General features: G+C 45.0%; 1 protein-coding gene and 1 non-coding gene across 23 annotated transcripts in view; both read right to left on the reverse strand.

Annotated features, from left to right (window-relative positions):
• The window catches only part of LOC126298847 (nuclear factor 1 X-type), a 1,745,828-nt gene that overhangs the window by 356,424 nt on the left and 1,367,856 nt on the right, over positions 1 to 21,548 (reverse strand). The window lies entirely within an intron of this gene.
• Trnas-cga (transfer RNA serine (anticodon CGA)) lies at positions 5,369 to 5,443 on the reverse strand. Its single transcript has one exon. It is a non-coding gene; the product is annotated as a tRNA-Ser (tRNA).

The raw sequence follows: 21,548 nt of genomic DNA on the forward strand, positions 1-21,548 counted from the left end.
GAATAATGTGTATACGATTCTTACAATTTTCTCTTGCTATAAAGAGCCGTCCACGAAGTTCCCACGTGTGACAGCGATTTGTTTTCTCAATGTCAACTCAGCACAGTTGTGGGAATCTTGCCAACATTGCTCTCAGAGACAACATTCATCGTATCCTTCAAGATTCTCCGATTAAGAGTGTTTAGCATGTTAGTGGCATTACTGTTATAGGATAAGCTAGGGAAATATTGCGAATAAGTCTCGTTCCTACACTATTCATCGCATAAATCATCTGCCGGGCAGCCCCTTGTTGTTTGTTAGGTCTACAGTTGGGCTAGTATTGCCAATAACTTTTACGATCATGACCATCGTACTCGTATAGTAATTTTGAGACATGGAATTAACCGCGCAGTTAATTTAAGAAAACTCCAAGCCACACCTGATAAGTGCCTCGACATTTCTATCCGTTTGGGTATCAATTACTCGGATTAGCAAAGTCGGCTAATCATTATTGAATTCTGATTTCAGTAGTGAGCGAAAGTTGTCTTAACCCTTACACTGTTGACAAGTATGTCAATAGAATGCTAAAGGATTGTCTTTTGTCACAGTTTCTTCGACTGCTCTCTGAATATTTTTGATGGTTATCGAATTCTGCAGTTGAAACAGCCAGTGTTCAATGTCTCCTCCTACTTTGCTGGAGACACTAAACGGACAATCTATGGATAGGACATTAGGCGGAATTACGCACTCATTACGGTAAATGCTTTGTACAGCGACAGTTCCATCCCACGTGTTCACAAATATAATCACTTCCCATAAACAAAAATCTTTCACTACCTGGAAGTCTAGGCCACGTCATCACACGAGATTCTTCCTTCGAATCCTTTTCGAAACGAATTAACCGTTCATACCTAATGATCTAGACGTTAACTTAGAGTTTAAATATTAAAAAAAGTGTGGTAATCCAGTTTGGCCTTTTGTTCGTTTCTCAATACTTATAAGTAAGTTATGAATTTTCGTCAAGCTTCATCATTTAAAAAACTGCTCTCTAAGTAATATATATATATATATATATATATATATATATATATATATATATTTTGCGGCTGTCAGTTTTGAGCCGCAGACAGTGATACTTCAGCCACGACACTTGAATGTATATTAGTTGTGGTCTCTGGTTTAGAGAATTTGTTCGGTTTACGCTCTGTGTCAGTGATCACACTGTGTTACATTCGCCTACTATCTCTTTCTCCCGCGCTATCCTATGCAAGTACCGAGCGAGGTGGTGCAATGGTTAGACACTGGGCTCGCAATCGGGAGGACGACGGTTCAATCCCGCGTCCGGCCATCCTGATTTAGGTTTCCCGTGATTTCCCTAAATCGCTCCAGGCAAATGCCGGGATGGTTTCTTTCAAAGGGCACGGCCGACTTCCTTCCCCGTCCTTCCCTAATCCGATGAGACCAATGACCTCGCTGTATGGTCTCCTTCCCCAAAACAACCCCCCCCCCCCCCAATCCCTTGCAAGCAATCACGACCCGTCACTAAGGCACCCAAAGTGTGTTAGCAACATGCTGAAAACAGTTGTGTTGAACTGTGCAGAAAAAGAAGAAATCAGGTCCCGGGGAAAAAGAAGAGGAACCCGACAGTTGTGTTGAACTGTGCAGAAAAAGAAGAAATCAGGTCCCGGGGAAAAAGAAGAGTAACCCGACATTCTCTATGATAACCGGATCGACATCTGAAGCACTGTTTTTTTGAATGCATCGCACTGGGGTATCTCCCGTTGTATCTGCCATTTTCTTTCTTCACACCAATATTATTTTCTACATTTGTGCATCCATTTCGTACATTCTGCATATTTCTTTTGTCGTAAAAATGGTTCAAATGGCTCTAAGCACTATGGGACTTAACATTTGAGGTCATCAGTCCTTAGACTTAGAACTACTTAAACCTAACCAACCTAAGGACAGCGCACACATCCATTCCGGAGGCAGAACCTGCGACAGTAGCAGCCGCGTGATTCCGGACTGAAGCGCCTAGAACCGCTCGACCACAACGGTCGGCCTCGCGTCAGAAGATTTTGGCTTACCAGAGTTTATAGAACATTATTTCAACAAAGTAATTTATCTGACTACATTTGTCTACATGAAAGCATAATAAATCATTAAAATGTAGTAAATTAATGTGACGCATTCATTAACTCTAAAGCTGTTTTAAGCACCAGAGCGCATCGCCTAGGCATGGGTGCACTAGAAATCATGTAGCCATGACTTCTTAGAACTTTGATCTTACTCAGCCGTTTACTGGGGACTTTCAGTTTAACATGGAATTCGAAATATTGTGAAATTTTGGATTTCTCACTTTGAGTATGAATTAATATGGGCGAAGTCACACTAATCGTCAGAAAAATACCCAATATCAACTGTGAATCGAATTCTGTACAACTGGATTTGTAGTCTTGACAAGCACAGGGAGCCACGAATTCAAGCAAAAATAATATTGTTAGAATTAAAAAGTCTAAATCTCACTGTATCGAAGAAGCCTCTTGGCAAGCAGTTGATAAATGTTGTTGAATGTCAGCATCTTGGTAGAAGGAGGTCCCTCCAAGGTTGAGCTCTCGTGTAGCAGTAAGGTTACGACATGCAAACGCGCGCTTAGGCTGACAGTGGTACGCTCCCAATTCGGAGTCCCGGGGACGAGCAGAATGCAAATAGAGCTGTGGCAAACACTTCCGACATGAGCTCAGCCTAAGCATTCCCGCACTTAAGTCATCTGCGTCTCTCACTTCGGTTACAGGATAAACTTGACGCTGATATGGGGGACAATGAAACCTCCACTCACACCTCTCTCTCTCTCTCTCTCTCTCTCTCTCTCTCTCTCTCTCTCTCTTTTTCTGCGGAAACCAACTTGCTCCAAGGACAGAAATGGCGAGATTAATTATCATCACCTTGAAAGAAATATTAAGTGATAGCCTAACTGAAAGGAATGTAGGGCATGATATATTCGCGGAGCACTGTTATGGATACGTTTGTTTTACCAGGCAAGGTCTTTATGACAAGTTTTCATAGGCGATCAGGTAAGAGATTTGCTAAAGACACGTTGGTAATGGCACAGCATTTTCAGTATTCTAGGTGAAGACGGCGTCGTGCGCCTTTGCCAATAGCTTTCCACGAGACCCGTGCGTTCTCATTCTAAACACCTGCAGCATGTGGCTACTCACGATCTGCTCTCATGTGGGCAAACTCACACGAACCCTATCTCTAGTTCACTGGCCTATGTGAGTTTGTACTGAAAGAGATCCACGCTGTTTGATCGCGTTCCTTGATAGAAATGCTTTCGGTGCTGATAACCTCACCGTTGAGCGCCCGTAAAATCAAAACGCACACACACACACACACACACACACACACACACACACACACACACACACACACCAGAAATGCTTTCATTTCGAAACGTCGGCGATCTTCTTGGTACATAAGACTGTACCATTTATCTTAAAGAGGCGGAGATTTATGATATGGTCTGGTTCAAATGGTTCAAATGGCTCTGAGCACTATGGGACTTAACTGCTGTGGTCATCAGTCCCCTAGAACTTAGAACTACTTAAACCTAACTAACCTAAGGACATCACACACATCCATGCCCGAGGCAGGATTCGAACCTGCGACAGCAGCAGTCGCGCGGTTCCGGACTTAGCGCCTTAACCGCTAGACCACCGCGGCCGGCTGATATGGTCTAAGCGTGATGAAATGAACCTATAAGTAAAATCTCTCTCATCAACTGGTCTCCTATTCTTTTGTACATTACCGTGATTAAATAAAAAACGAGTAAAGAGACGTGCCGGGAATGACAGAAACTGGAACACTATAAATCCATTCATTTTAACTTCAGGTAAATTATAGCTCTTTAATACAATTTGTAATCTTAACGGATGCCTTCTTGAGTTCTGATGCAGAGGGACTGTTATTATCTTGTGCTTCTACTGAATACAATGTCACATTCATTATGTTGTTCCGAGTCAGATTCCTCTGATATCAGAAACCGAGCTACTTCAACTTAATGACTGGTCTTCAAAACAGAATATGATTCACAGCAGATACCAGCTAAGACAGTGTGATGCTAAAAAGCGAAAAATAATTTTGCTGTCTGCGGGACAAAGTAGTAACTGAAATAGTAAATCTATTCCATTGCTCAAAGTTTTCAAAGATTTGTCGTCAACGTCCTTCATTTGTTGGCCTGAGGAGATAACGTTAAATGTTACGGATAACTTTCGACGGTATCTCTCAACAGTCACGCAGACTTAAAGAACCGGCGAAGCATATTATACTTTTTTTGCTTGTATTAAGAGAATGTTATAGACAATTCGACAAAAAGTTACTCATATGGAAGAATACATAATTAATTATCAGAACTGTACCTAGTAATAATTTACCTAACCATCTAGTTCTCACATGCACTTTCTACACTAGAAACTGAAAAACTGTTTTCTCGAGATTATTCTGTATTCAACTCTTACTATTCTTTGACAACACTAAAACACCATACCCGTGGAACAATACCCTTCTATTCCACCAACTAGAGCTTAGACTTGTCAAAAATGAAGAGACTGCTTAAGAGAATGAACTTTCTTGTGGGAGGGTAAAGTTCAAACTCCCACCCCCTCCGGTTATCTCGAATACGATTTTCCGCGGTTCTCCTCAATCACTTCACGCGAAGAATGAGATAGTTCATTCACTGCGGTCGTCTCCCTTCCTTTTCCAACGCACATATTGCCCCATTCACCACTATCTATATGTCACTGGTCTGCCGAACTCTGATTTCACTCTTGACTGACTGTGTTATATGTAGCTGACGTACCGGTGCTGTGTTTTCCCACCCATCGTTGAGTTATACAGAAAACAAGCTCTTGTGTTTTCCGCTAACGTAAGTGAATGGTGATGGATGATAAGGAAAACATTAAAGTCCGTGGAACAACCAGACAGATTTTAGCTGTGCGTGGGAACGGGACTCAAACCCTAACCTTTTCTCTTCGTGGAAAACGCTCTCACAGACAGAGCCATCCTAGCATACTTCCCTGTCCGGCTAAAAACCTCAGCCTACCAGAAAGTTTTTCTCACTCTTGCTGATTCCGTGCCCTGCTGCTTATTGTACAGACACTACATATGGAATAAATATGGACATATTAGTTCTACTGGGTATGTAACTGAGTGCTCAGCAGGTCTGATCGTTCCAAGCTGCTCACGTTTGCGAGGCAAAAATGGGGACATACTTCTACCGTACTGATTTCCAAAGAAGCCGTTGGTGGAAGATGACACAATAGTGGGGTGGCTGCATCTTGTCAGCGATGGCTAATCCTTCAGTTGAAACTTCCTGGCAGATTAAAACTGTGTGCCGGACCGAGATTCGAACTCGGGACCTTTGCCTTTCGCGGGCAAGTGCTCTACCAACTGAGCTACCCAAGCACGACTCACGCCCCGTCCTCACAGCTTCATTTCTGCCAGTACCTCGTCTCCTAACTTCCAAATTTTACAGAAGCTCTCCTGCGAACCTTGCAGAACTAGCACTCCTGAAAGAAAGGATATTACGGAGACATGGCTTAGCCACATCCTTCAGTTGTTCAAATTAGTTAGCTAGTTTTTTGGAAGTTACGTGGATTATAATTGCGACCACTCGCTATGAGGTGGAAGAATTTACTTTTACAATTACAATACGCTTTCTCAGCGAAACGTATTGCAGCATACTATTCACTGACATGATTTCTATATATATATTTCTCCCTGCTCCCTCCCCCTCCCCCCCCCCCCACACTTTCCCACATGCGCGCAGTGACTTAGCAACTATGTTAATTCTCTTTTTCCCTGTATTAGATTTAGAGGTTAGTTAAGTATGTTAAATCATCTCTCTCTCCTTCTCTTAAAAATGCACACACACACACACACACACACACACACACACACACACACACACACCATAGTATTACAAATTCAGAAATTATTCTATGGGATATAAGGAGTCGTCAAGCAGATTTGATTTCAATTTTATTTGAAGCTTACTTCGTTATAATTTAAATGTTTTACATCACTAGGTAGGTGGTCAAATACCTCACCACTTTCTATGCCAGACTATGGCTGAGTGATGGGCAACCCCCACGTAAGGGCGTTCCAAGGGGCTGCCTGTCCTCAGACGCTAAAGAAGCCACGAGGCACCACTTAGTTGAATGGGAGTCGAACTCTCTCTCCTAGGTAAATTTTTAACGTGCTCATCAAAGGGGCGTGTGGCATCGAGGATGTTACCGAACTGGTGGGTCTTAGAGTGACCCTTTGACGTATCATTCACGCCCATGTCAGTGTTGAACCTCTTGTGATCACGTCACAGAAGGGCACGAAACAGGAGGGCTGAAGGAGTATTAACACCATCTGCTGCTTAGGAACATGTTTAATTTTCGTCGAATGATTTTGAAGAGTTCCAAGTTGATCACCTTGAGCAAAAACTCGGGTCGTACTAAAAACACTTCAAAGGGGTCAGATCACGTACAATGGTATTACAGCCCTACGATGTCCGTAAAGTAGGGTTGAATCGTCCCGGTGGTGTAAGCAGTGTCCGACATTTTCCTTTTGTTCATCGCAGTGCAAACTGTCGTTCTCGTCCTCGAGATGTGTGGGAATCAGCGCTCCGACGAAAGAAATGGTTCCATTGATCCCCTTTATGCCACATCCTGAGGGCTTTTCGTCTCTGTTCGAAGCGGCGGTGTGGCTGAAAAATACTTTCCTCGACCACCCACTAGATAACCGCGTGACTTCGACGTTGGCTTCGGCGGTTCTGGCCTGCATCTCAGAAGCGTAAAAAGAAGGGGCAGATACTCCCTCTTACCAAGAGAGAGTATCTACATCTACATGGATACTCTGCAAATCACATTTATGTGCCTGGAAGAGGGTTCAGCGAACCACCTTCGCAATAACTCTCTATTATCTCTCTCTCGATCAGCGTGCAGAAAAAACAAACACCTGTATCTTTCCGTGCAAACTCTGATCTTCCTTATTTTATTATGATGATCGTTTCTTTCTATGTAAGTCGGCAACAAAATACTTTCGCATTCGGAGGAGAAACGCGGTGATTGAAATTTCGTGAGAAGATTGCGCTGCAACGAAAAACGCCTTTGTTTTAATGGTGTCCATCCCAAATCCTGTATCATGTCAATGACACTCTCCCCTATTTCGCGATAATAAAAAACGTGCTGCTCTTCTTTGAAGTTTATCGATGTACTCCGTTGAACCTAATCTAGTAACGATCTGACACCGCGCAGCAGTATTCCAAAAGAGGACGGGCAAGCGTAGTGTAGGCAGTCTCTTTAGTAGATCTTTCACATTTTCTAAGTGTTCTGTCAACAACACAGTCTTTGGTTTGCCTTCCTCACGACATTTCCTATATGTTTTCTCCATTTTAAATTGTTCGTAATTGTAATTCCTAGTATGTAGCTGAATTTACGGCCCTTATATTGGACTGATTTATCGTGTAACCGCAGTATAACGAATTCCTTTGAGCACTCATGTGGATGGCCTCACACTTTTCATTATTTAGGGCCAATTGCCAATTTTCGCACCATACAGATACCTTTCCCAAACCGTTTTGCAATTTTTTTATCTTCTGATAAGTTTACTAGACGATAAACGACAGCATCATCTCCAAACAACCCACGATGGCTGCTCAAATTGTCTCCTAAATCACTTGCATAGATAAGGAACAGCTGAGGACCTATAACATTACCTTGGGGACCGCCAGAAACCACTTCTGTTTTACTCGATGACTTTCCGTCAATTACTACGAACAGTGACCTCTGATACAAAATCATAAATCTAATCACATAACTGAGTCGACGTTACCACAGTTTGACAATACCGCTCTGGCGTTGGGAGAAATTGTTTGGTGCCAATTTGACATCATTAACCCACCTTACATCTCACATGAACGTCTGACCTGCGGCCTATTTTTCGCATGTGTCGACACCTTTCTGTTGGAAGCGTTGCCGAGCCGAGGATGCGTCACAGGGCGCAACATTTTGCACTACTTCATAGGAAGGTTGTAGGGATCTTTAAAAGAAATTTCAAAATCACGTGTGGCAGTGAGGGACTATAATGGGTGGGAGGAGAGGGACAGAGAGAGAGAGAGAGAGAGAGAGAGAGAGAGAGAGAGAGAAATATGATTGGTTGTTGTCAACAAACGTGAAAAGGGAGTGTATGTTCAAATGGTTCAAATGGCTCTGAGCACTATGGGACTCAACTGCTGTGGTCATCAGTCCCCTAGAACTTAGAACTACTTAAACCTAACTAACCTAAGGACATCACACACATCCATGCCCGAGGCAGGATTCGAACCTGCGACAGTAGCAGTCGCACGGTTCCGGACTGCGCGCCTAGAACCGCGAGACCACCGCGGCCGGCGAGTGTATGTACTGTGAGATTATTTGTAGAGCTGTCTGCAAGAGGCGCTAGAGTGGAGATCACATATTATCCTTATTAGACGCTTCTTTGCAAAAACTCGTTTTCTTGAATGACGAGTTACCAAAAAATTAGACGCCTTAAGACATTAGCGAATGTAAATAGGAAAATTAGGTCAACTTTTTGACATTTTGATCCCCAAAATTTATGTAACTTAAAAGTTTCAGAGCTTAGATGTTTAAAGATCTTAAAGTGTGACGGCTAACTCAGGTTCTTATCAAAAGGGAAACCTCATAATTTTGAATATTCTGTTTCTTTTAATGATCTGTCCTCACGCATTATTGCTAAAGGTGTGATCAGGCCGTGTGCAATGTGCTGAATGCCATGTATTGAGTTTTACCTAAATTAGGTGACTGTCCATTTGTGGAGGATCAGTTATTAACTTCCAAGGAAATATTATTTACATTTTCAAGAGCTGAAGTTACTCCATTAATCATAATTAAAATACATGCATCTGAAGCTATGATAACTACTGTGTGACCCGAAAGTCCGTTAACATTTGAAAATTCAATACCTTGCGGAACAAAGTAGGCAGAGAGGTAAAAATTGACATACAAGCTTGAAATGATACGAGGTTTTACTGAAACCAAAAAAGTGCACAAAACAACCAACAGATAGCGGTTCACATGGTACAAAAGCGATAATTAACTGATTTTTAGGAAAGACGATGTTATTTATGACAAATGCTCAACATGTCTGCCGTCATTTATCAACAATACCTGTAGTCGAGGGACAATGTTGTGAACAGTACTGTACAGGATATCAATATCGGTAGATATGGTGGGAAACTCTCATCGGATGTTGTCTTTCCGCATCCCTAATATGATCGGACGATCGCAGTAGACTTGAGACTTCAGTTAACCCCACAACCAATAATCACTTGGATTGAGGTCTAGGGACCTGGAAGGCCAAGTATGACAGACCTGACGGCTCAGCACGCGATCCTCAATAAACGATGAACGCAACATCTTTCACATGTGTAGCAATGTGGGGTGGAGAGGCATTCTGTGTAAGTAGTACCTCCCAGCAGGTGTTTATCAGCCAGGCTAGGGATGGTCCGACTCACTCTTTTCTTTCATTTATTATTATTTCACCCCTTCTACCCATATGGGCAGGGGTGGGCTGCCAGCTGTGCAATATTCTACCCTTCAGCCAAGCGAATTGAAAAATATAGAACGAGAAACAAAATTAGCTGCTGTTTTCCATTTCAAATTAAAAATCAAAGACGAACAGCTAAAGAAATGAAAATATTTACATTGTAAAAACACATCGTAGAAAGGTGAAAATCTTCTGTTAAAAAACACTGAGGCACCGCACTTTCACTTAGTCTGTAGAGCATGCACTAAGTGGGAACTATTTTCGGAGGAGAGAATATGTTCAATAGGGCTGAGAGCTGCTAGGTAGGGAAGCTATGGAGATGGTAGGTAGGAGGTGAGGTGAATAGTGGCAATACAGTGGGAAAGACAGATTGTGAGGTATAGTGTGGTGTGTGGAGGTGGTAGTGCTTACAAGAGGAAAGAGATAGGGTTGGATGCATAGGGACAAGGAGAGAGAGGCCCTGATGTGGAGTGGGAAAGGTGGAGAAGAGTGGACGTTGGAAAAGGGATAAATATTGGGCGGATCTCATTATCTGGGAGAGGGAATTGGTTGAAATTGCGTTGAGATAGGATGTGGAGTGCGTCAATGCCTGCCCAATCGTTACCAGAAAATCTGTGTTGATGACGTGATTGCACAACTCCGTGCGGATTCTCGTCAGCCCACACATGTTGATTGTGAAAATTTACAATTTGATCACGTTGGAATGAAGCCTCATCCGTAAAGAGAACATTTGCACTGAAATGAGGATTGACACATTGTTGGATGAACCATTCGCAGAAGTGTAGCCGTGGAGGCCAATCAGCTGCTGATAGTGCCTGCACACGCTGTACATGGTACGGAAACAACTGGTTCTTCCGTAGCACTCTCCACACAGTGACGTGGTCAACGTTACCTTGTACAGCAGCAACTTCTCTGACGCTGACATTAGGGTTTTCGTCAACTGCACGAAGAATTGCCTCGTCCACTGGAGGTGTCCTCGTCGTTCTAGGTCTTCCCCAGTCGCGAGTCATAGGCTGGAATGTTCCGTGCTCCCTAAGACGCCGATCAATTGCTTCGAACGTCTTCCTGTCGGGACACCTTCATTCTGGAAATCTGTCTCGATAAAAACGTACTGCGCCACGGCTATTGCCCCGTGCTAATCCATACATCAAATGGCCATGTGCCAACTTCGCATTTGTAAACATTGCACTGACTGCCAAAACACGTTCGTGATGAACACTAACCTGTCGATTCTACGTACCGAAGTCAACATTACCTTCCTTCAATTGGGCCAACTGACGCTGAATCGAGGAAGTAGAGTACATACTGACAAAACTAAAATGAGCTCTAACATGGAAATTAAGCGTTTCCTGGCACATGTCCACTTAACATCTTTTCTTTTTTTTGTGTGAGGAATGTCTCCTGAAAGTTTGGCCGTACCTTTTTGTAACACCTTGAATATAAGAATAAAAAGAACGGATTCAATGTCAATCCATGTGTTTATAGTGTTTATTCCCCAACCAGAAAATGCTGTCTCGGTGCTAGACCAGCTAGATGTAGCTTATGTCCGCTTTTGCAAACGCGACTGGTGACTACGAGGATCGTTTCCCTGTAGAAGAATGAGACGTTAGTGATAAATACCTCCCGCAGTTCGGTTTCGCAGCATCGTGGGAATCCCGGCGCGTCCTCGTGCGAGCTGTCTCGTCGCTGACCCGTAAGTCACTGTCGCCGCGTGCTGGTCGGTGTGAGGCGCTCGGACTTCCGCGTCGCGAAAGAGTCGGGCTGTCCGCGTATGCAGATAAGCGGTGGGCGGCGACGGCGGCGGCGGCGGCGGCGGCGGCCGGGCGTCCAGGAAGGCGCTTGCGATGCGCGCCAGGCGGCGGGCTGCGACGCGACGCGGCGCGCCTCCCAACGGCCGGCGCGCGTGTGTAATGTATTCGCCGCCGGACAATGGGGACACGACGGATGCTCGCCCGCGTGGGAACGCGGCCTCAGCACGTCCCGCTGCTCCGCCGTGCCGCGCACACCACGTTTCGTAGGAAAAAGCGCCCTGCTCGCGGAATGCTTCCAAACTCGCTTCATTGTCCTCCCCATTCGCGCTCTCGATGAATCTGCTCGCACGGCCGCAACTTAGTGGATCTTGGAGACCCGCGGCAGAAAGGAGTTGCCTAATGACAACAGTTTGCAGAATGGACTGCTGAAGGACACGTGACGTACATCATTAACAGCGAAAACTGACACGGTTCGAAGTATACGATAACAGAAGTAATAAAGTTCCACAGTGAACATGGGTCCGCAAAAACTCTCTTACATGTACAGACAACGAAATGATTGCAGTTTCAGAAAAATTGGACGATTTATTCACAGAAAGACCTTCCCAAACTGAGCAAGTCAGTGAAGCGTTGGTCCACCTCTGGCCCCTCTGCAAGCAGTTACTCGGCTTACAGAGTTATCATCTCCGGCTTCATTTCTTCTCCAGTTGTTGCATCTGTTTTGTTGTCATGGCGCATAGTACTCATTAGAAGGAGGCACGTGTTTTTCTTTGGTACATAACTCACTAATGCGCACGTCTTCAGAAAGCCAAAGATAACATTTATACCTCTTGTGTTCACGAATTCTGGGAGAATTTCCGTCTTGTTCGTCCTTACTGTTCCAAAAAGTGTTAATTTATGGTCTTTCAGAAGTGGCAGGGCCAGTTCATAGCCCGTAAATCAGTTATCCATCATTATGTTCCTTGATGTTTTGGAAATATGATTATACAACCTTTTGTCAACAGTTGCACGGTTACTCAACTTATACGGTCCATCTGGCTGCTCACCTAAATAAACTTCCAAATTTGATGTGTAAGCAGCTTATTTATCGTCATATTTGTGTTTGTAGCATTAAAACCAACAATTTACCTCATACATCAACAGAGAAGCATAGGATTTTACGATAGAAGACTAAGGAACGCTGGTCTTGGGTAGAACCAGCGTGGATCTGATATAACTAAAATTTAGTGGAATTCCTTAAGTGAAAATGTAGGGGATCAGTGTTGACATGATTTACGAAAACAATTATCATTGACACCATACATTTATCTTGCAAGGCACTAATAACCAGTTATTTGTACCTTGTATTGACGCATTTGTAGGCTCGGTAACACGTAAAATGGACATAGGTATACGTTGTACAAGTTTGCAGTTGTATGTATCGTTTTTTATATTTTGACATCCCTTAAGCGAACGGTCGAAACCGACTGTACCAAATGAAAAACATTGTTGCTTTCCGTGAATCAGGATTTAGCGGAAAATCACCTCGTAAGATTAAATCCGCTTCCGTTGCCGAAACCGCGAATACACGACCGTGAGGTGGTTGACTCGGAGATAGCCAGTTCGAATTCCGATGGCGCGAGAAATTTCCGCCTCTAGTATTTGGCAGGCAAAGATAGGAGTGGTGGAGGTCTAATGTTTCTGATCAACAGACTTTGCACGAACGTTCTGGATTGAGTTCCAGATCTCTCGTATGTCTCAGGAAGTGCCGGAATGTGACATTGTTATTGGTGATCGCACAGCGGAGGAGTACGATAAGTCCGACCGCCCTCTTCGAGAGAAGTAGGCGATGTACGGACACCAGGTTTCACCCCTTCCCTTCCCTCACAGTCATACAACACAAACAAGACCCCAAATTACGGACGCCCTTGTTGTAGGTACCTACATCCAACAGATAAAATGGCTCTGAGCACTATGGGACTCAACATCTTAGGTCATAAGTCTCCTAGAACTCAGAACTACTTAAACCTAACTAACCTAAGGACATCACACACACCCATGCCCGAGGCAGGATTCGAACCTGCGACCGTAGCAGCCCCGCGGTTCCGGAATGCAGCGCCAGAACCGCACGGCCACCGCGGCCGGCTCCAACACATACACTAACACAAAATTCTTACACATAACCCATTGTACGCCGAGGATGAAATCCCATCCGATTAACTTGCTGAACAAATCTGTTGGGTCTCCCAGCCAACAATGCCATGTGCTTCTTTTTTATTTTAGGAACTTCAGCAATTATATTTCAGGGATGGTTAATCTGGTTGAGAGTCTGACTAGATCGTTTGCAAGTTTCAACAGTGCAAAAATGGACTATCTGATCAAAAGTATCCGATCAACCCTTAATTGACATTAATAAGAGGTGTGTCCACCTTTCGCCTTTATGGTGGCTAGAACTCTGCTAGTGACACTTTCAATGACATGCCCGAATGGCTGTGGAGGAATTCTTCCCTAAGACCGAAACAAGCGAATGGACAGCGATGGGATACCAACCTAACTGTCGCCCGCCATGCGGCACGACAAATAGGGGTGATGGGTTGGGTTGCCATTTCCTTTCATAGCGGGACCCCTTTGTTTATCATTCGCCGCAGCCCTAACAGCACAGCGGCACGTCGGCGATATTCGACGTCCCGTTTTGTTGTCCTTCATGGCCAGCCATCCTCGGGTTACATTTCAGCAGGATAGCGCCCGCCCGCACACGGTAAGAGTTTCTACTGCTTATCCTCATGCTTTTTGTCAAACCGTTCCTTGGTCAACAAGGTCGCCGGATATCTTCCCTGCTGAGAAAGTTTGGAGCATTATGGACAGGGCCACCCAATCAGCTCGGAATTCTGAGGATCTGACTCGCCAGTTGGACAGTATTTGGCACGATATCTCACAGGAGGACATCCAACATGTGGTGTCACTACCACACACCACACTTACTAGGTGGTAGCCTTTAAATCAGCCGCGGTCCGTTAGTATAGGTCGGACCCTCGTGTCACCACTATCAGTGATTGCAGACCGAGCGCCGCCATACGGCAGGTCTAGTCTAGAGAGACTCCCTAGCACTCGCCCCAGTTGTACAGCCGACTTTTTCTAGCGATGGTTCACTGTCTACATACCCTCCCCCCATTTGCAGAGACGACAGTTTAGCATAGCCTTCAGCTACGTCGTTTGCTACGAGCTAGCGAGGCGCCATATTCAGTTACTATAAGAAATATCTTCAAGGATGTATTCTGAACAGATAATATTGCGAATCATGTACCGTCAAGAGCGACGTTCATCATTAATGGATTAAAGTTAAGTAACAAACAAATTACGTCCGCTTTCTGAATTCTCATTCCACCCTTCGCCTTTATGGTGGCTAAGGGTGGGGTAGATTTAGTAGGTCAGATGTGTTCCACCTGTGACGTAGCAAGAACAACTAGAAGGTGACCATTGGCCTTATTCTTTCGCTTACTCAATGTAGCAGGCGTAAATAGTATCCTCATTTTCAGAGCTAACAATCAGGTGGAGACCACGAGGAGAGACTTTCTGAAATCACTCGGGAAGGCTCTTGTCAGAGGCCAATTACTACACAGGGCTGGCAGTGAGCATTTCAACCGACCTCTCAAAAGATCTGTCAACAGACTGGCGAGGGTCGAACAGCAAGACAGTGAGAGTGTGAACCAGAGTACGGTGGCTAAGAGAGGACGGTGGTATGGGTGTGAAGATAGCAAAACGCAATATATTTGTTACAAATGCTGTAAGTCTGTGTGTCTCAAAAAACACCCAAATTTAATTTGTAAAGACTGCATGTAATGCCCTGATGTGGTAAAACTACTCATCTGTTCATACCTGAGGTTGGTTTTCGTAACTTTCATTGTTCTAATTTGTGTGCTACGACAGACGGCAGTCACATTGAGTAACCATTTTTGTCCTGTACTGTATGTAAATCTTAGAGTCACTGTCTAATTTGCTTACGTACTAATAAAGGACAACAATTTACTCAAACCCAAAGCAAAACGAATTTGTTTACTTCATCTAGACAACATACGTGAATGTGAAGCCCTTTTGTGCTCCCTATCCTTAACAAATCAGACTGATGCACAGGTCGGGTCTGTGAGACCTCTCGTAGCAACGGTGGTACAAACAAACACAGTAGCAACGCAGGGTTAAGACACTGGACGCGTCTTCGAGAGGATCTGGACTGAGACCACGTTTACTGTTGTGTACATAGTTCCTCCTAGTCAGCGCGTACACAACTTTCCCACTAGAGCGCGCTCCGCTAAGCACAATAGCGTAGGCACTACGAGATGGCGCTATCTTAGAGATGGACCAAATTCTGCTTCCGCCGATCCACGTATTAATATGTAACGCAGCCAATGAGATTGCTGCTGACGTAGAGCCTTTTCTCCTCGCGGATCACACTCGCGCAGTGATACCTGAATGCTCGAGGTATTATAACGAGTGTAGAGACCTCCGATTAGTCAGTCTGCATTAGTCTGCATCAGTATGCATTTATCTACACCTGTCTCTACCAGCCTGCATTAGTCTGTAGTCCAGTTTCAGTCTGCGCCTAATAAGATTACCATATTCCTGTACATAGCCATGAAGATAAATAAATAGACATTTTGTCAAGTATCAGAGATATGTGAGAATAAGATTAACGTACCAAGACCAAACGAACTTCAGATTGTCAGTTGTAAACAGCATCCAGAATCAAGTTACGTAATGTCTATATTTTTTTATTATTTTAATAAATGTGTGTGAAAATTAATCAAGTTCTGTTTAAAGTTGGTCACCGTCAATCTGCTACTCTAAGCGTGCAAGTGGCATTTCTATCGTGTGACCTAACGGCAGAAGATAAACACGCCACGATAAGACCACGAGACATATTGCCGACACTCGCCTACTTGGTTAGAGCGACAAGTCAAATAATCTGATGGTGTGTGTACCAGATTTTTGTTATCAGTGGATTCCCAAAATCAGTTACGAGAAAAAACAGTGTGGTTCCTTAGTAAAGGACACTTTTTATTTCCTTACCCATCGTTGTCCAGCTCTAACTTACTCTTCATCTCACGACCTCGTCGTCTACGGGGCACTGTACAGTAATGTTTCTTCTCTTTTTATATAGCCTCAAGATAATTAGATTTCATGTGCCTTTTATAATGTGTTTTGTTTTCATTTTTAGAAGAATTTTTTGCTACTTTCGTCTTCGGAGGACTGAAATGATAGCAGTTTTGTTTACAATCATCAACACTTGTGACACTCTTCAGGGCACGATGAATTCAGATTTCTGTTAACATAAGACGTGTAGGTGAAATTCTCCAAAGATGGGTAAGCGCACTCGTGTCTACATGTTAGAGGTTCCTCGACATCCACGAAATAGCGTGAGACACGGAGACACTGTGTGCCTTGGCAGCACTGTGGCACGTGACACAGTGATTCAAGTACGGACTGTACTGGAATACCAACTATGTTCTGCCACTGACCATGTGCAGTGTGCCTCTGTCGGTGGCATACAGATTATCTGTACGGTACGTGATGCCATCGTATGGCAATATACGCGGTACAGTCACATTAATGTGACTATCGCCTGTGTTCTACGTATACGCGCAATAAGCACTCACAACCGACAGATGGCAGCACTAGCAGTGGTGGGAGGGGGGGGGGGGGGGGGTAATAAAGCGTGTACCGGGAGGACGTGGAAAACAGCGCAGCCGATGTAATGCACAAAAGGAGCGATTTATCTGACTTCCAAAAGAGCATGGTCATTGACTTTTGGAACAAGCGTGGAAGCTTTTTCGAAACAACTAAGTTTGTATTCTGTTTGCGTGTCGTTGTCGTTAGAGTATACCGAGCATGGCAAAATGGCGTTATCCAGAACTGATTGCCAGGGCAACTGTGGCGCAACACATCATTTAAGTGATAGTGTTACTCAAAAGAGGACCAAGAATGGCCCGATCAGTACTCCCCAGTGAAGCAGTTCACACAAATAGTACTCCACGTCTCCAAGCACACAGCCTCATGCAAAACGCAACACAACCACAGCGACCCGGCGTACTACCAGAGCCACCCGGCAGTAAACCAAAATCGTACTCAGCCAAAACAAGGACCGACTTTTAAAATAACGAGACCTGAAATCCAAAAGAAACCTCAGCCAACTTAATACCAAAACAACAATTTATGAACAATATGCAAAGCACAAGACTTGTCAGTCCAAAGGCTTCCGTTTAGTCGCGAAGGTGGCTCCGACCCGCCTGCTGGGGTGCCGAATCAAGCTTAACCTTCGTTAACGGAAAGCGGAAGCACCACAATACAAAATAAACTCCAATCTAACTGCGCAAGGCAAACTCTAAGGAGTGCCCCTCGAAGACTATGCACTTGGAGATCAAACGTAAAGCACCCAGACTAACGTGCCGCTCAACGACGCACTTCCCTCACCAGCGTCTAGCAGAGTACGGAGAGCAGCGTAGCCCATCGATATACATCCAAGAGACGGTAAATGACGATAGCAATCCCAGCGACGGAGAGACAGGAGGACGAAATGTCATCACGCCGCACATGGAAGGTATTTCAAACTCAGGCTCGACAAACTACAACAGGCGAGATTTTGCTCCCCTTCCGAATAAAGTTAAACGGCACACCACGCCGCTGTCCACACTATTAACCGTAAAATCACGGTCCGGTCTTCCCATCGGGCCCCACTCGGCGTCCAGACGCAAACAATCCCAGCCGAGCCGTCCAGTGTGGCCGAGCGGTTCTAGGCGCTTCAGTCTGGAACCGCGCGACCGCTATGCTCGCAGGTTTGAATCCTGCCTTGGGCATGGATGTGTGTGATGTCCTTAGCTTACTTAGGTTTAAGTAGTTCTAGGGGACTAATGACCTCAGATGTTAGTTCCCATAGTGCTCAGAGCTATTTGTACCAATCCCAGCCAAGACGAACTGTCTTCATGCCAAGGCAGCCACCTCTTACCTCCTCACCCGCCTCCAGCTAAGCCCCGGCCAGCGGTCACACACAGAAACAACGCCAAAGCGCCATCTGAGTGAAAACTCAGCACTAAGATCGATACGGACTTGGAAATAAGCGAGCACCGGAAGACCATTAAAGCGATCATTTCTGTGTATGGACCTGTGCAACATGCGCCTGGTTCATGCACCCATGCTGACTGCTGTTGATTAACGATGAAGGTTGGAATTTTCACGCCAATAGCGCAACTGGACGTCCAGTGGGTGACAACAGGTTGCCTTTTCACACGAATCACGTTTTGTGCTCTATTGGACAGATGGCCCTTGGCGTGTACGGCGCTGTAACAATTGTCGAAAGGGGAACCGTTATGGTCTGGGAAATGTTTCCGTGGCATTCCCTGGGTGATATCGCCATTCTAGAAGGCACAATGAATCAACAAAAGCATGCATCTATACTCGGGGACCATTTCCACACCTATGTCCAGCTTTTCTACTCGACACGATGGCATCTACCAGCAGGACAAGGCACAGTGTCATACAGTTCGCAGTGTACGTGCGTGGGTGGAAGAGCACAAGGATGACTTTACCGTGCTCACCAAACACTCCGGATTTAAGAACAGTTGAGAATCTGAGGGAGCACCTCGATCGGGCTGTTGGCTCTAGACGGCTAGATGGCTCTTAATTGTTGCTGCAATATGGCGGTGTGCAATCTAACTACACTACTGGCCATTAAAATGTCTACACCAAGAAGAAATGCAGATGATTAAGGGGTATTCATTGGACAAATATATTTTACTAGAACTGACATATGATTAAATTTTCACGCAATTTGGGTGCATAGATGCTGAGAAAACAGTACCCAGAACAACCACCTCTAGCCGTAATAACGGCCTAGATACGCCTGGGCATTGAGTCAAACAGAGCTTCGATGGCGTGTACAGGAACAGCTGCCTATGCAGCTTCAACACGATACCACAGTTCATCAAGAGTAGTGACTGGCGTATTGTAACGAGCCAGTTGCTCGGCCACCACTGACAGGACGTTTTCAGTTGGTGAGAGATCTGGACAATGTGCTGCACAGGGCAGCAGTCTAACATTTTCTGTATCCAGAAAGGCCCGTACAGGACCTGCAATATGCGGTCGTGCATTATCCTGCTGAAATGTAGGGTTTCGCAGGGATCGAATGAAGGGTGGAGCCACGGGTCGTAACACATCTGAAATGTAACGTCCACTTTTCAAAGTGCCGTCAATGCGAACAAGAGGTGACCGAGACGTGTAACCAATGGCACCCTATACCATCACGCCGGGTGATACGCCAGTATGGCGATGACAAATACACGCTTCCAATGTGCGTTCACTGCGATGTCGACAAACACGGATGCGACCATCATGATGCTGTAAACACAACCTGGATTCATGCGAAAAAATGATGTTTTGCCATTAGTGCACCCAGGTTCGTCGTTGCGTACACCATCGCAGGCGCTCCTTTCTGTGATGCAGCGTCCCCATCTGTTGACTCGGGTATCGGCTCCACGATCCGATGCAGCTATGCGGGTAAGATGCCTGTCATCTCGACTGTTAGTGATACGAGGCTGTTGGGATCCAGCACGGCGTTCCGTATTACCCTCCTGAACCCACCGATTCCATATTCTGCTAACAGTCATTGGATCTCGACCAACGTGAGCATCAATGTCGCGATACGATAAACGGCAATCGCGATAGGCTACAATCCAACCTTTATCAAAGTCGGAAAAGTGATGGTACGCATTTCTCCTCATTACACGAAGCATCACAACAACGTTTCCCCAGGCAACGCCGGTCAACTGCTGTTTGTGTATGAGAAATCGGTTGTAAACTGTCCTTATGTCAGCACGTTGTAGATGTCGCCACCGGCGCCAACCTTGTGTGAATGCTCTGAAAAGCTAAGCATTTGCGTATCACAGCATCTTCTTCCTGTCGGTTAAATTTCGCATCTGTAGCACGACATCTTCGTGGTGTAGCAATTTTAATGACCAGTAGTGTATGTTGGCGGATGAGAAACAGAGTTTTGTAATCGAGTTTCGAATTCGAAGAATTCGTCTGTATGTGGAACACCCTCTCCTTCAGCATGACAATACCGGACCACACGCTTTGGGTTCACCGTCCACCGCGGTGGTCTCGCGGTTCTAGGCGCTCAGTCCGGAGCCGCGTGACTGCTACGGTCGCAGGTTCGAATCCTGCCTCGGGCATGGATTTGTGTGATGTCGTTAGGTTAGTTAGGTTTAAGTAGTTCTAAGTTCTAGGGGACTGATGACCACAGATTTCAAGTCCCATAGTGCTCGGAGGCATTTGAACCATTTCACCGTCACGAATCATCGCCCATACAGTTTCGACTTGACTCCATCCGATTTTGAACTGTTTTCAAAACTTACACTACCTTTTATAACTTCACTTTGATAGTGATGTAGTGGTGCAGTCAGTAATGAGGTTATGAATCCATCAATAAAGTCAGACATTCTACAGTGACGGTATCAACAAAGTGGTATCTCGTTGGGAGAAATGTGTTCGTCACTAGGGTGACTATGTTGGCAAATAAATATGTACACACGAAGAATAAAGGTACAGAATGTTGATAACATTTGTTTTATTTGGAAAGCTTTCAGAGTTTTCGTATAAATTCGGAGGCACTGCCTTCAAAAAAATGGTTCAAATGGCTCTGAGCACTATGGGACTTAACAAGTGAGGTCATCAGTCCCCCAGAACTTAGAACTACTTAAACCTTACTAACCTAATGACATCACACACATCCATGCCCGAGGCAGGATTCGAGCCTGCGACCGTAGCGGTCGCGCGGTACCAGACTGTGGCGCCTAGAACCGCTCGGCTACTCCGGCCGGCTGCACTACCTTCCAGCACCCTATCGCATGTTGTAATTCGCATTACACTCGTATGCGTTTACGGTGTCTGAAGCGATGTCGACGTTCTATCTCATTCGAGAAGTGTTCCATTTGTTTCATGTCGGGACTCTAGCCAGTTCAATCCATCTCAGAAATGTTGTCCGCAAACCACTGCGTCACATGCGCCGCATTATAGCAGGGTGCACTGTCACGCTAATACAGCCATCGTCTCCGTCTACTGTCTGGAATATACAATGCTGTAAAATGTGTTCTTATCCTTCCGCATGCAGCCTTTTCTTAAGTGCAATGAGGGGACTACACGCTAACGACGATAAACATCCCCACACCTTAATAACATGTCCTCCGTACATCACTGCTG

The sequence above is a fragment of the Schistocerca gregaria genome, chromosome X (assembly GCF_023897955.1).
Source record: "Schistocerca gregaria isolate iqSchGreg1 chromosome X, iqSchGreg1.2, whole genome shotgun sequence".
Lineage (NCBI taxonomy): Eukaryota > Metazoa > Arthropoda > Insecta > Orthoptera > Acrididae > Schistocerca > Schistocerca gregaria.